The 15,525-nt window shown below is 41.3% G+C and overlaps 1 pseudogene; it reads right to left on the reverse strand.

The window, feature by feature from the left end:
- Positions 1–746: 746 nt before the first annotated feature.
- LOC100914274 overlaps positions 747–15,525 on the reverse strand; it is a 30,782-nt pseudogene continuing 16,003 nt past the window's right edge.

The following is a 15,525-nucleotide window of genomic DNA, read 5'->3' on the forward strand; positions in this document are numbered from 1 at the left end:
TTGAATTTGTTATAGAGGTGATCTTCCATTTTGGGGAGTCCCATTTTCACCCTAGGGACACACAGAAGCCTCTTGCCTTATGGTACTTCTCTTTCTTTGTTTCTTTCTCCCTCTCCCCCCTCTTCTTTCCTTCCTTCCTTCCTTCCTTCCTTCCTTCCTTCCTTCCTTCCTTCCTTCCTTCCTTCCTTCCTTCCTTCCTTCCTTCCTTCCTTCCTTCCTTCCTTCTTTTCTCCTTTCCTCCCTCCCTCCCTTACTTTTTTCTTCTTTTTCCCTTCCATCCTTCTCTGTCTGTCTGTCTGTCTGTTCTCCCCCTTCCCCCAGGTAAACACTTTAACACTTTAAACAGCAAAAGAGTTTGTGAAATGTTTACTTAGCAGGTCAACCTTTCCCCCCTCTCACAAAGTGGAGTTTCTTTTTGTATTCAACTGTGTGAGGGTAAAGACAGAAAAAGCCGCTGACAAAGCTGAACAAAACAATTTCAAGAGAGCATAGTTAACAGTAGCTTAAGCTGTTTTTCCTTTCTGAAAGATATACTACATACACCCACATGCAATATCTGTCTGTCTGTCTATCTATCTATCATCTACCTTTCTATCTATCTATTGATCAATCTGTCTGTATGTCTTTTAGATCACAGCAATGGTTTCGACATACTAAAGTGTCTACAAGAGTCTAAAGTTCAAATAAGATTTGACAATAGGCACACCTAGGAAACATAAAGTTGAGTTGAATTTCTTCTGGGACTCTCATTGTCCCATTTTCTGACTACTGGTTGAGTCTTGAGGGAGAACTTTGCCTAGTGCCAAGGAAAGGGGACAGGAAGTACTAAAATGACATGTTGGAAGGGTTAGCACAGGAACCAGCAGGCAGAAAAGTGGCATCCAATAGACATTGCTCAGGGTGGTCAACCCAGAAAGTACTCTGCCTCCAGCATCTCTAGACTGACACCACCCCCAGGGCTTATATGGCTTACTTTGGTGTCAGCATTCCAATTTGCACAGCAAGTGACAGTATCCTTACCACCTATGATAGCAATGCAGCCCTTCTTGCTGGTCCTCTGCCACATAGTTTGGTTCCCCAAGTAAAGGCTTCCCACTCAAATACTTCAGTGAGACAATTTCACACACTCTGGCCCAGGCCACAGCTACCATATACTTCTTGCTGTTCTCAGGGCCACAGTCCAAACCCATCCATTCAGCAAGGATGCCAGAGACCAATGTGACTTAGCCAGTCTTGGTATTCTCATCAAACTTGTGATGAAGTTGACAGGCAACTTTTCAGCCTTGGCCATCAGGTCTTTGACAAGAGAAGTTTCAATCTCTATGTTGTTGAATACTTTAAGGAAGATGAAAACCATGTGCCTAGAAATGATTATCTCATTGACTTTGTCTAGCATATTGTTGATCAACTAGATTTTGTCAGTAACTTTAGCTCTATCCAAGAGAGCCTCAGCAAAATAAATCAGCTGCTTTTTCATGAGGAAACCATATGTCTTCTGGGGCAGACACACTCCCACCATAAAATTGTGGGCACAGTGAGCAGTACTAAAAACATCATTGACATAGGCAGCTCCCAGCTTGGAGAGGGCTCCTTGGAAGACTTCTACTTTGGTTAATTCAACTTTGATCTTATTCCCAGAAGCATCTCTGTCTTTTTATTTTCCTTCTATATGAAAGCAAAGATTCTTCAATAAAATGATAGAATCATTAGGTGGGTTAACACAGATTTTTTTCCCCATCTTCTGGAGCCACACAATCTTTCAGGAACAAACTATCTTTGCCAAGTAAGAATTTGAGTAGTCCTGCCACAGGCTCCAAGAAGTGTTTATCAGGCATGGGGGATACTATCAGATCAGCCTAAGTGGTTCATCAGAACAATGGACATGGCTCCATTATTCAAACAGTAATTGATGCTAGGAAGATCAGCCTTGATTCTCTGGTTGTTGGTTATGTTTTTGTTTTTTGTGAGAATATTAAAACCCAGCCTCATTATGAGCCTTTCCCTCTTTAGGTCCACTTTGAAGAAGGTCAGTTTGCTGGAAAAAAGACTTGCTGGCAATAAGGAGACCACAGAGCTAGATCAGGTAACTATGGCCTGCTGGAGCTAGGAGCTGCTTTGTACACTGTAGTCAGCACATACTCTAATGTACTTCTTTATGTACTTGAACTCCCCTAAGAAAGGAAAAGAGCTTGAGGTTCATTGTACTTGCACTTATCCAAATAGATCATGGTGATATAGAATTTTCAGGCACCCCTTCCCCTAATATCATATCCTTGCTAAGGTCAAGTGTAAAACTCTTCTCTCCTTAAGAAGTTAGCAGTATTCAAGAATTTTTTTACTCTTACTTGTGAATTCCAGGTTAGCTCCCTGTTGACCTCAGGATCAGCCAGAGTCAGGATCAGCAAAAGTCCTTGGTCTTTAGGGGGAGAAATAAAGGAGATAGATGAAACTGCCACAAGCTCTCCACCTACCAACCCCCCTTCTCCTCGTCCTCCTCCAAAGTGACTCTGGCTTGCCTTACTCCACCCCTTAATCCCTCCTATGATTATCTGCATACACCAAAAGATTGAACCAGCACAGAATAGTGAGAAGGGACATTTTCCCAAGCATATACTAATAGAGTATTGTCCAGTAGGGAATTAGCCTTAAGTGCTTGGTTGTCTGATTTCAGTGCACCTATTCAGAGTTTCAGCCCTTTATATCTCCTGCTTTCTCTTCTTTTAGAACACAGCTAAAAGCACTAAAAAGGAGATGATCACACCCTCCCTAACTTCTCAGGAAGAGAGATGAAAAACACCAAAGGGAAGTAGGGAGTCAAGCCAGATATTATTAGCAGGTTTCTGGGCTGAAGGGTCTTACTAGAAACAGTTATGCACAAACCCATCAGTATGGGAGGTATTACACAATCACATAGCAGTAAAGGTCGGGCTATTAGTGATGACTCTCTCCACAGCTCCCCACAGCTGGTGCATGTGGTGTAACAAACTTGAAGTGTACATGCAAGTAGTGATATAACAAACAATATAAATCAACATGGTGTTGTAAAAGATTTCCAGAAGTCCTAGAAGGAGGGTATGTAAACAACAATCACACATACCCCTTCTTCAGCAGCCAAGAGATAGTCCAAAACCAATCTATTGTCCATTGCTTCCATTGTCAGGGAATCCAATGATACCCACAAGTTTTTGAAGTCCTGCAACAGTCTTATCATTTCTCAAAAAATCCAGGGATTTCTGAGGGTTTTCAAGTCCTACAATAGTCTTATCATGTCTCAGAGAATCCAGTGATTCCTGAGGGTTTTCAAGTCTTGGATCAGACTTGTCATGTCTCAGAGAATACAATAATTCCTAAGGGTTTTGAAGTCCTACAACAATCTTTTCATTTCTCAGGGATTCCAATGATTTCTGAGGGTTTTCAAGTCCTGGATCAGTCTTATCATGTCTCAGAGAATACAATGCTTCCTGAGGATTTTGAAGTCCCACAATAATCTTTTCATTTCTCAGGGATTCCAGTGATTCCTGAGGGTTTTGAAGTCCAACAATTTTTGATGTCCATGAGGCAAATGACATAACTTCCATGCTCTTTCAGTGGTGGGCACAATCAGCGATGGAACTACCTGATGTTTCTTGCGTCTTCTCCTTCATTTCAAGGGTCTGCTCCATCTCTCTCCAATGGACAAGGCTAATATGGCTCGTTGGCACCCATCTGGTTCCTTCTCATCTGTAGAGCTACAAGCAAACCCTCTCCCCCAAGTAGTTAACCTATCTGGTCCCTTCCATTCACCAGTTTCTGGGTCTCTCCACATCATCTGGCAATTATCTAAAGATAATGGAGCTATTTGCACTGAACACTGCTCTTCTGATGGGTCTGCTGGAGCCAATGCATCTTTGTCAAAAACCAAGAAGTTAATAGTATAGAGAGCTAGATTTAGAAGTTCTCTAGGGTTACCTGTGGCTCCCCCTTTCTTTTGTTTTTGGAGCAACGTCTTAATGTCTCTGTTTCTCCTCTCTACTATTGCCTGTACTTGAGGATTAAGGGTTTGCCAGTAGTGTGTAAAATCTTATACTATGCACAAAAGTGTGTAAAATGTTCAGAAGTATATGCAGGTTCATTATCTGTTTTTATTGCTTGTGGCACACCCATAATTGCAAATGCTTGCATAAGGAATTCAGTGACCACTTGGGCTGTCTGTTTTGCTGCAGGTATTGCAAAGGTGAATCCTGAAAAGGTGCCTACCACAACATGGATAAAAGACAGACGACCAAAAGATTTATAATAATAAGGGAGTATTGGCCAACATAGTTAGAAGGCTATCTGCCTTTGAATTACCATCAAAAATAGGACCTAGAAGTCCATTATGAGATATAATCTTACCTGGATGCTTTCTCACTTGCTCTTGAAGTTCCTTAAAGAGCTGATATATATTAGAGGCTACAAATTTTATTTGGGCTGTGGCAATTCTTTGTACCACACCTACTGAATAGGCCGAATCAGATATTATATTTATATCTCTGGGATAATAAGTAAGAGCTAGAATGATCACATACAATTCATTCTGCTGAATAGACTGAAAAGGAGTTCTGATTGCTCTCTTTATAGTTAAGTCATGAGAGTATACAGCACAAATATTATGTTTGGATGAATCTGAAAAAGATAGTTGGTCCTTTAAGAGGAAGTTTAGAAACTTTCTTCAAGAATCCATGGCCAATTATGTAATAATCTGGTTATCTTTTATGGAGACCCGTCTGTAAGATTTGGAGCCATGGACAATAGAATTTGCCAATCTGAGATGGTTTCACAGCATACATTAATTTGTGCATTAGTAAAAAAGGTGTATGTCTTGTCAGGTCTTATCCCAGATAATTGTACCATTCCCTTAATGGCCTTTAATAAAATTCTAGCCACAAGCATTAGGTAAGGAGTGAAGTTTTGTTCTGGTTGTGCTGGAAGGTTTACTTAGTCTATCACACTGTCACCTTGATGAAGGACTGCTGTGGGTGCCTCTTTTGTAGCAAAAACTGATATTTCCAAAGGTTTTTGAGTGACTTAATCACATTGGATAAAGCCAATTCAACTTCTCTCAAAGCCTCTTGAGCTTCTTTTGTAAGCTGGTGTGGTGAGTTTAAAGCACTGTCTCCTCTTAAAATGTCATATAATGGTTGCAATTGATAGGTAGCCAAGCCTAACACTGGACACATCCATTGAATATCTCCTATCAATTTCTGAAAGTCATTTAAGGTGTTTAGCTTCTCTGTTCTTAAGGAAAGTTTTTGTACTGTAAGCATCTTAGGGTATACTTCATATCCTAAATATGGAAAAGGAGCATGTCTTTAAATTGAAAAGGAGCTATGTGCAATTTGTAGTTCCTTAGTGTTTCTATGGTCTTTTGTAGACATGCTTCTAACATTTGTTCCTCAGGTACACATCCCAATATATCATCCATGTAATGTAATAACATTACTTTTGGAAATGCTTTTCTTACTGGAGTAAGAGCAGCACTAACATACATTTGACACATAGTTGGGCTGTTTTTCATTCCCTGTAGCAAAACTGTCCATTCATTGTAATGGGCTGAGGTTTGAGTTGATGCACTGAGGTCCCAAGTATGTGAGGCTAAATAGTAATTGGGCTATACTCTATTAATATACATGATTGGATAAAGAATGGCCCCTGCCCACTCTCTGTGCAAGTCCTGATGTGTTGTATAGGAAATGACGATTTTGGCGGGTGGAGGCAGAGAGAGAGACAGGAAGAGAAGCTGGGAGAGATTGGGCTGGGTTCTAGACTCCGAGCTGCTGGTTCTGTGGCTGCTGGTCGAGCAGCTTCTTGACTAGCTGCACACATTGCTTCCTTGATTCTCTTCCACCTTCTATCCTTCTTCACTGAGAATAAAGACTGGACGATTTTCCCTAACCTGAATTCCTGACTCCTGTCGTTTAAAAATACACGATCTTCACATTTGGCGACGGTAACCAAGGACTGAAGAAGTCTCTGGTGACCAGGAACTTGAGAGTATTGTATAGACAAATAAGGAACTTATTTTCTTAAAACTAAACCAGTAATCGTTTTTTTTTTTTTTTTTTTTTGGCTAAAATGGGACAAATGCTAGCTAGACTCTCCATCTCCGCCCCCCAACCCCACCCAAGAGTGGTGCTATAGAAAGCATGCATAAGCTGATAGAAATACATGGGTTACTTATAACTTGGGAACAGATAGAGTGATTTGTGGGTATATTAAACTGCATCTCCCCTTGGTTCTCACTATTTATGGGGCTACATCAGCTTATGTTAAGATGCTGTTACAGAATTTGACTTTTGAAATCTTGACTCCTGATGACTGGAAATCTATAGCAAGGGTATGCCTAGAACCTGGACAAAATTACATGTGGCTTTCTGAATATAGTGAGTTCTGTAGGATATAAGCCCAACAAAATAGTCAAAATGCTGTTCATGTTGCGAACACCTATGACCTACTACAAGGTATAGGTCCATATGCAGACGTCACAGCACAGGTTAATTATTCAGTAGCAGCATATGAGCAAATTGCTGCTAATGCTATCAAAGTGTGGGCTTTGATTCACAATAAAATGACAAAGGTGAGGCCTTCACAAAATAATGCAAGGACCAGATGAGCCTTGCTGACTTTTGTGGACGTTTGCAGATGCTATCACAAGAACTAATGGGAAAATCCAACAACAGATGTTTTAATAAGGCAACTTGCTAAGGAAAATGCTAATGAGGTATGCAGAAGGATTATACGGACTGCCCAAGGATGCTCCTTTAGAGGAGTTCATAAGGCTGGCCACAGTGAGCACAAATGCCTTTTATAGCCAGACTATGATGCAGACTTCCCAAGATCCCAACATGGGCAGACAGGGTCCCTTCCGGCAAGGGACTTCTAGAAGAACGTCAATGCTTATGTGGTAAAGTAGGGCATCTGAAAGCTCAAAGTTGGTATAGAGGCAAGGAGAAAACAGGGTGGGAGAACAAGACCCAATCACCATGTCCAAAAATGCAACAGAGGCTTCCATTGGGCCTTAGAATGTAGACAGGTTCAGGAAGGGATGAGGGCCCAGCCCAGGGCCCCAAAAAACACTTGGGGCATGATGGCAGCCAATGGTGCACCCAGAGGTGCCTAGACGGCCAATACCCCAATATGACCAATCAGCCAGGAAGCCATTGATGGCGAAAGGGATTCAATCAATCAGCCAGGAAGCAACCTGATGGAAGAAAGGGATTACAATTAGGGAGAATAGAGTTGTTGGCTGAGACAACTGAGATACCCTGGAGGGTGAAATCTGTTCCTCTCTAGCCTATGGATCCCTTGCCTCAGGCACAGTAGGTTGACCATTTTACCTCCTGAAGCACCGACAAAACAGTGTCCATCCACATACTGATGTGGGAAACTGGGGAATGGTGATAATATCCCAGTCCCAATACAGGCAGACAATGTGACTTATCACCGGAGAAATAGTAGCATCAGGTTTACTCATACAGAATCCTAATAAGCAACCTGGTGATAGTCACCCAGATTCTGATTCCAGATCCAAAATTCCAGCAATATACTGGACAGAAGCTGTAACAACTGACCACCTATGCTCACAATCTATATAAATGGCCTTCATTGGAAGGATTGGTAGACACTGGTGCAGATTGGACGGTATTAGAATGCCAGCTGGCCCAGTCACTGGCCAAGATAAAGCAGACACCTACATGTCTGGTGTGGAGGATCAAGCAGCTGAAGTTAGTGCTGCGCCTATGAGATGGACTTTGAAAAAAAGGTTTTTCCTTTTAAGTTGAAAAATTCCATCAATCTGTGGGGAAGAGACGTTTTACAGCAATTAGGGTTAAAAATGGTACTTCGGTTTTTTAAGCAGGGCTGCTGTTGAAGGCCTGCCAACACTTTCACCTGTTCCTATCCAATGGAAAACTGATACACCAGTGTGGATACAACAGTGGCCCTTAGCTAGTGATAAAATTCAGGCCTTATTAGATATAGTACAGGAGCAGCTTGACCAAGGACACTTAAAACCTTCTCTAAGTTCTTGGAATTCCCCAGTGTTTGTTGTGAAAAGAAATCTGGAAAATGGAGGATGTTACGATTTAAGAAAAGTAGAATGAACAGATGGAAACTATGGAACTCTTCAGCCTGGACTTCCATCCCTACTCAGTTCCTGAGAATGGCCTCTTTGGGTCATAGATATTAAGGGATTGTTTCTATTCTATCCCTCTGGATAAGAAGGATATGAAAAGATTTGCCTTTCAGTGCCCAGCATTAACTTAGCTGAGCCTTATAAAAGATATGAAATGGACAGTTTGCCACAGGAATGAAAAACAGCCCTACTATGTGTCAAATGTATGTTGCTGCTGCTCTTGCTCCAGTAAGAAAAGCTTCCCAAAGTTATGCTATTACTACATGGATGACATTTTGGGATGTGCACCTGAGGAACAAATGTTAGAGGCATGTCTACAAAAGACCATAGAAACACTAAGGAATTACAAATTATACATAGCACCAGAAAAATTCAAAGACATGCTCCTTTTCAATATTTAGGATATGAAATACCCTAAGGTGCTTACAGTTCAAACTCTCCTTAAGAACAGAAAAGCTAAACCATTGAATGATTTTCAGAAATTGATAGGAGATATCCAATGGATGCACCAGTGTTAGGTTTGACTACTTATCAATTACACCGTTATATGACATTTTAAGGGGAGACATGCTTTAAATTCACGAGCTTACAAAAGAAGCTCAAGAGGCTTTGAGAGAAGTTGAATGGCTTTATCCAATGTGGTTGAAAGAGTCACCAAAACCCTTGGAGAATCAGTTTTGCCACACAAGAGGGCACCCACAGCAGTCCTTCATCAAGGACACAGTGTGATAAGTGGTGAACCTCCAGCCAACCAGATCAAAGCCTTACACCCCTACCCAGTGCTTGTTGAATTTTATTAAAGGCCACTAAGCGAGGCAGTACAATTATCTGGACAAGACCTGACAAGAATACACCTTTTATACCAATACACAAATTAATGTGTGGGAGACCATCCCAGAGTGGCAAATTTTATTATCCATGACTCCAAATTTTTACATGGGTCTCATTAAAGAAACTAACTATTACATAATTGGCGATGGATTCTTGAAGAAAAAGTTTCTAAAGTTCCCTTAAAGGACCAACCATCTTCACGGATGCATCCAAACTAATATTTGTGTGTGTACCTCGTGACTTATCTCTAAAGAGAGTATCGAACTTCTTTTCAATCCACTCAGCAGAATGAATTGACGGATCATTCTAGCCTTTACTTATTATCCAGGAGACATAATATAATATCTGATTCGGCCTATTCAGTAGGTGTGTGGTACAAAAGAATTGCCACAGCTCAAATAAAATTTGCAGCCTCTAATTATATCAGCTCTTTAAGAAACTTCAAGAGCAAGTGAGAAAGCATCCAGGTAAGATCTATATATTACATGTCCATTCTCATAGTGGACTTCAGGTCCCATATTTGATGGAATTCAAATATGGCAGATACCTTCTAACTATGTTGGTCAATACCCTTTGTTCCAAGAGCTCAGGCATCTCATTCTAAATATCATCAGGCTCTTGAGCTTTATGTTTACAATTTGGAATAACAAGAGAGGAAGCTAGGAGCCTAGTAAAAGCCTGTACAGCTTACCTTCCTTTCCACGCTCCTACACTGCCTCCAGAGAAGAACCCTTGTGGTTTGAGACCCAATGAAATCTGGCAAATGGATTTGACCCATTATAAATCTTTTGGTCGTCTGTCTTTCATCCATGTTGTGGTAGACACCTTTTTCGGATTCACTTTGCAATGCCAGCAGCAAAAGAGACAGCCAGTGGTCACTAATTCTCATGCAAGCATTTCCATTATGGTGTGCCACAACAAAAAACAACAATGGTCCTGCTTATACTTCAAAACATTTTGCACACTTTTGTGCACAGTATAAGATTTTACACACCATGGGCATACCTTTTAATCCTCAAGGACAGGCAATAGTGGAGAGGAGAAAAAGAGATATTAAGACGCTCCTCCAAAAACAAAAGAAAGGGGGAGCCACAGGTAACCCTAGAGAACTTCTAAATCTAGCTCTTTATACTATTAATTCTTGATTTTTGACAAAGATGCACTGGCCCGGCTGAAGGTTTTATAACCCACCGGCAGGTCATGTCCATGCGAGCAGCTCCACTATCTTTAGATAATCCGGTGATGTGGGAGACAGAAAGTGGTGAATTTGAAAGGACCAGATAGGCTAACTGCTTTGGGAGAGGGTTTGCTTGTATCTCTACAGGTGGAGAAGGATCAGATGGTACCACGACCATATTCCTTTGTCCATCACAGAGAGATGGAGCAGACCCTTGAAACAAAGGAGAAGACCCAAGAAATATCAGGTGGTTCTGTTTGATTGTGCTACCATTGAAAAGAGCTGGCATTATGCATTTGACTCATGGACATCAAAGATTGTTGGACTTCAAAACCCTCAGGAATCATTGGATTCTCTGAGCCATAGGACTCAAAAACCTTCAGGAATCATTGGATTCTCTGAGACATACGACTTGAAAATCCTCAGGAATCATTGGATTCTCTGAGACATAGGACTTGAAAACTCTCAGGAGTCATTGGATTCTCTGAGAAATGATAAGACTGTTACAACACTTCAAAATCTACTGGAATCATTGGATTCCCTAACACAAAAAAGACTTTTGCAGGACTTCAAAACTCAGGGGTATCATTGGATTCCCTGACATGTGAAACAATGGACAATAGATTGGTTTTGGACTATCTCTTGGCTGCTGAAGAAGGTGTATGTGTGACTGTTTTACATACCCCCTTTCTAGGACTTCTGGTGATCCTTTTCCCACCATGTTGATTTATATTGTTTGCTATTTGCTACGATGCGGTAAAATTCATGCTTGTTACACCACATCGAGCCTGCACTGACTGAGGGAGGGTCATCCCTAATAACCTCTGCGTTATTGCTATGTTATGTAATACCTCCATGCTGATGGGTTTGTGCATAATAAGACCCTTCAGCCCAGAAACCCCCTAGCAACCCCATTTCCCTTTGGTGCTTTTCATCTCCCTTCCTGAGATGTCAGGTAGGGCGTGATCATCTCCTTTTTAGTGCTTTCACCTCCTTCCCTGAGAAGTTAGGGAGGCTGTGATCACCTCCCCTTGGGGGCTCTGACCTCCCTGAGGAGTCAGGGATGGCATGACCACCTGTGTTCTAAAAATAAAGAAAGCGGGAATGTAATGGGCTGAGGTTTGAGTTGATGCATGAGGTCCCAAGTATGTGAGCTAAATATAATTGGGCTATACTCTATTAATACATGATTGGATAAAGAATGGTCCCTCCACCTCTGTGCAAGTCCTGATGTGTTGTATAGGAAATGGATTTTAGTGGGTGGAGGCAGAGAGAGACAGGAAGAGAAGCTTGGGAGAGATTGGGCTGGGTTCTAGACTCCGAGCTGCTGGTTGTTGGCTGCTGGTCGGGCTAGCTTCTTGACTCAGCTTACAATTGCTATCGCCGATTCTCTTCCACCTTCTATCCTTCTTCACTGAGAATAAAGACTGACGATTTTCCCCTAACCTGAATTCCTGACTCCTGTCGATTTAAAAATACACGATCTTCACAATTCATATCTTTTATAAGGCTCAGCTAAGTAAATGCTGGGCACTGAAAAGGCAAATCTTTTCATATCCTCCTTATCTAGAGGGATAGAATAGAAACAATCCTTAATGTCTATAACCCAAAGAGGCCATTCTCTAGGCAACTGGGTAGGAGATGGAAGTCCAGGCTGAAGAGTTCCCATAGTTTCCATCTGTTTATTTACCTTTCTTAAATCATTCAACATCCTCTATTTTCCATATTTCTTTCTTACAACAAATACTGGGGAATTCCAAGGACTTAGAGAAGGTTGTAAGTGTCCTTGGTCAAGTTGCTCCTGTACTATATCTAATAAGGCCTGAATTTTATCACTAGCTAAGGGCCACTGTTGTATCCCCACTGGTGTATCTGTTTTCCATTGGATAGGAACAGGTGAAAGTGTTGGCAGGCCTTCAACAACAGCCCTGCCTAAAAAACAGAGGTACTCATTTTTAACCCTAATTGTTGTAAAATGTCTCTTCCCCACAGATTGATGGGGATTTTTCAACTATAAAAAGAGTAAAAACTCCTGTTTCACCTTCAAAAGTCCATCTCAAAGGGGTAGCACTAACTTCAGCTGCTATTGATCCTCCAACATCAGACATGTAGTTGTCTGCCTTAATCTTTGGCTAGTGACTGGGCCAGTTGGCACCTCTAATGCCTGTACGATTTGTACCTGTGTCTACCAATCCTTCCAATGGTAGGCCATTTATATAGATAGTGAGCATAAGTCAGTCAGCTGTCACAACTGCTGTCCAGAATATTTCTGGATTTTGTTACTTGGAGTCAGAATCTGGTTGACTATCACCACATTGCTTATTAGGAATCTGTATCAGTAAACCTGATGCAACCACTTCTCCTGGTTGATAAGTCACACATTGTCTACCTGTATTAGTGACTGGGATATTATCTACACATTCCTCAGTTTTCCACATCAGTGTATGAATGAATACTGTTTTGTAAGTGCTCTCAGAAGGTGAAATGGTCAAGCCTACTGTGCCTGGAGGCAAGAGATCCATAGGCTAGAGAGGACCAGATTTCACCTCTCCAGGGGGTATCTCAATTGTCCCAGCTGCATGCAACTTTATTCTCCCCAATTGTAATCCTTTCTCCCATCAGGTTGCTTCCTGGCTGATTGGTCATGTCTGGGTATTGAACTTCTAAAGGCTCTCTGCATGTAGCATTGGCTGCCATCATACCTCAAGTATTTTTTGCCTTGGGCCATGGGGCTGGGCCCCCCATCCTATTTCCCTGAATTAGCCTACATTCTCATGCCCAATGGAAGCTTTTGTTGCATTTTGGACATGGGTTTTGGGTCTTGTTCTCCCACCCTATTTTCTTACTCTGTCTCTATGCCAACATTGAGGTTTCAGATGCCCTATTTTACCACATTGAAAGCATTGACAAGTCTCTCTGGAAGTCCCTTGCCAAACGGGACCCTATCTTCCCATGTTTGGGTTTTGGGAAGTCTGCATCATAGCCTGGCTATAAAAGGTATTTGTGCCCACTGTGGCGCAGCATTTTATGATCTGCTCTAAAGGAGCATCCTTGTGTAGTCCTCATATAATTCTTCTGCAAACCTCATTAGCATTTTCATTAGCAAGTTGTGTTATCATAATATCTGTTGCTGCATTTTCACCAATAGTTCATATGATAGCTGTCTTCAAAGGTCCCACAAAATTCGCAAAGGGTTCATTTGGTCCTTGTGCTATTTTTGTGAAGGCTTCTCCCTTGTAGTGTTTACCTGGAATAAAACACCATGCTTTGATAGCAGTAGCAGCAATTTTCTCATATGCTATTATGGGGCAATTAATCTGTACTGAAATGTCTGCAAAAGAATCTACAATTATTAGCTGGTCATAGGTGATTGGAGTATTAACTCCAGTTTGCCTATTTCTTTGGGCTTGTATCCTACAGAGCTCACTGTATTCAGAAAGCCATAACAAGTTTTGTCAAGGTTTTAAGCATATCCTTGCTATAGATTTCCAGTCCCTAGGGGTTAAGACTTCATAAGCCAAATTCTGTAATAACATCTTAACATAAGATGCTGTAGCTCCATAAAGAGTGCAAGCCTTTTTCACGTTTTTGAGGATTTCTAGAGCATATCTTCTACTTTCTTGACCCAAAGAGTTAAAATGTTGAATCACAAGATACATTTCTATTCTCAAATCAGCTGTATTCTGCTCTTCCTCTGTGGCTTTAAGTAGTGCCTTTTGTAATCTAGTCATAGGAGGGGGTGATTGTTGGGGGGGAAGTGCTGGTGGTATCACTGTCCCTCCCACTGCTCCTTCTCCCTCCATCCAGGAAGGTGAAGTTGATGGGGGCATATCAATGACCTGCTCCATAGGCAGAGTTGAAGCTGCCTTGTGAGAGGGAGAATCACCACACTCTTCAACCTTACTTAACTCCTCATGCCCTCTGGTAATATTGCCATTAATCTGTCCTTTGTCTTCCCCCTTTTCCTCACACTTCCTCATCTGGCCATTCTTAAAAGTTTTCTTTTTTCTATAACTTGCAGGATTCTTTAAGGTCAGTTGTATTATGTTGTATATATAGAATGTTTCCATGGAAATTGAATCAGGACCTTCATTGTAGTATTCACATAGTTGATCTCCTACTAGTTTCCAATTATCTGCCTCTATAGCTTCTTCCTTTAAGAACCAAGGGGACGTGCATTCTAATGTATCCAAGAGTCCAGTCATCTGCTCCCAAATTACAAGTAAGCCTTGTCCCTTGATCAACTTAAGTATGTTTTTTATAGTGCCCCGTCAGGGCAGAGGGGTGGTGTGTGGAGCTGGGGATGGGGGAGAATCTTTTCCTAATATCTGCTCCATTTCAGTTAGAAAAGTTACTAGTTTAGCCCTTAACAAAGTAAGTTCTTTGTTTGTCTATTAAAATACTCACCCTATTTCCTGGTCACCGGGGACTTCTTCAGTGAAATTAGGGTCCTTGGTCCACATGTTGGGCACCAAATGTGAAGTCCGGGTTAGCTCCCTGTTGACCTCAGGATCAGCCAGAGTCAGGATCAGCAAAAGTCCTTGGTCTTTAGGGGGAGAAATAAAGGAGATGGACGAAACTTCCATAAGCTCTCCACCCACAGACCTCCCTTCTTGTCCTCCTCCAAAGTGACTGGCTTGTCTTACTCCACCCCCTAATCCCTCCTACAATTATTTGTATACACCAAAAGATGGAGCCAGCACAGAATAGTGAGAAGGGCCATTTTTCTCACTATTGAGAAAGCATATGCTTTCTCAAGCATATGCTAATAGAATCTTATCCAATAGGTAATTAGCTTTGAGTGCTTGGTTTTCTGATTCCAGTGCACCTATTCAGAGTTTTAGCCCTTTACACTTACTGGAAAAGACAATATTCTGAGATTCACTTTTCTCCCAAAGACTGGTGTTTTCATGTAATTAATTACCTTTTTTTCTCTTTAGATGGCAGCTCATTGAAATCTTAAATGTGGAGTACCTAGAGAGGCAATTTTGAATCTGGCACTATGCAGGAATTTCTCTTCTTTTTCTAAAATGCTAGATTCTTGGCTTTCTAGTAGATGCCTAGATGCTCGCCATCATCCTGTGTCATCTCTGAGCTTGAATTCACTGTGAAAGTGTCAGATTGGTTTGGTCAGTGACCAAGACTGTACTGGACATTAGTCCCAAATTAGTCCTAAAATTGAGGATAAATAGAAAAAAAAAATGATGGACTATTGTAACCAATCTGATGCTATGGGAAGACTCCTCTGAAGTTAGAAGATCTAGGTTCAGCTCTTACCTCTGATTTTTATTAATAGTATGACTGAGTAATTTCATTTAATTTCTTTTAGAAAGGGATAAAGAAACTTTACTTTCTAGGGTCCATT

This window comes from Sarcophilus harrisii, chromosome 1 (assembly GCF_902635505.1).
Source record: "Sarcophilus harrisii chromosome 1, mSarHar1.11, whole genome shotgun sequence".
In the NCBI taxonomy this organism is placed as follows: domain Eukaryota; kingdom Metazoa; phylum Chordata; class Mammalia; order Dasyuromorphia; family Dasyuridae; genus Sarcophilus; species Sarcophilus harrisii.